The sequence below is a fragment of the Arachis ipaensis genome, chromosome B04 (assembly GCF_000816755.2).
Source record: "Arachis ipaensis cultivar K30076 chromosome B04, Araip1.1, whole genome shotgun sequence".
NCBI lineage: Eukaryota > Viridiplantae > Streptophyta > Magnoliopsida > Fabales > Fabaceae > Arachis > Arachis ipaensis.
Genome location: NC_029788.2, coordinates 17,365,028 through 17,366,006, shown reverse-complemented (window position 1 = coordinate 17,366,006; position 979 = coordinate 17,365,028).

The window sequence follows — 979 nt, the reverse complement described above, 5'->3', positions numbered from 1 at the left end:
AACCTAATATAACCTAACTCATATTTCCAAACTTCAATAATTTTTTATTAGCGGTGAATACGAATCGGATCAGATATGACCAAAATTTCAATCCAATCCATACTAAAATTGTCGGATCAAAATTGGATCCAATATCCGTTGTTTTAAGCTTGGATCTTATCCAATTCTGTATATTTGCGGATCGGATATCGAATATATCTGCAAAACATAAAAAATATTTTTAAAAACCTTTTTTTTTTTACCAAAGATAAGGAGACTCGAACCGCAACCTTTTAAGTGAGTATGAGAAGACTAGGCACCGGATTCGATGGTCCCAGAACGTTTGGACCATTAAATGGTCTCAGAACAAAACATGTTTTTTAAGTTTTTTTAATAACTATTAAATAGTCCTTTTTTAATTTTAATTACAAATTAACCCCATATATTTTATTTAATCATAAAAACTATTTTTTATTTTATAAATAATTATTTTATCATAAATTTATTATATTTATTAACAATCAAGAACAAAAACAATAACGAATTAGATCTTCCATTGATCCTAATAAATTTTTTGGCTATTCCAATCAATTAAAAGATTATATTTGATTCGTGACGTTCGTGATGAATCATAAAATCGTGTTTCCTTAAAAACCAATTGATTGGATTATCACAAAACAATCGATTGAAAATTGTAAGGCAACATGATTTTCACATAAATCAATCGATTGGTCATATTAACCAATCGAATGAACAATGAAATAAATATGGACTTTTTAAAATTAAATCGATTGTTTATACTTTCCAATCGATTGAATGCTTCAAAACAACCCGAGGTCTCACAATTCAATCGATTGGTTGTGATACCCAATCGATTGAATTCATCAAAACAATATGGATATGTTAAATTCAAAACACACTCCAATCGATTGAATTTCCAATCGAACTTCCAAAATCAGTTCTCGTTTTTTCCGGAGCCATTCTCAACGAACAAGGTGTA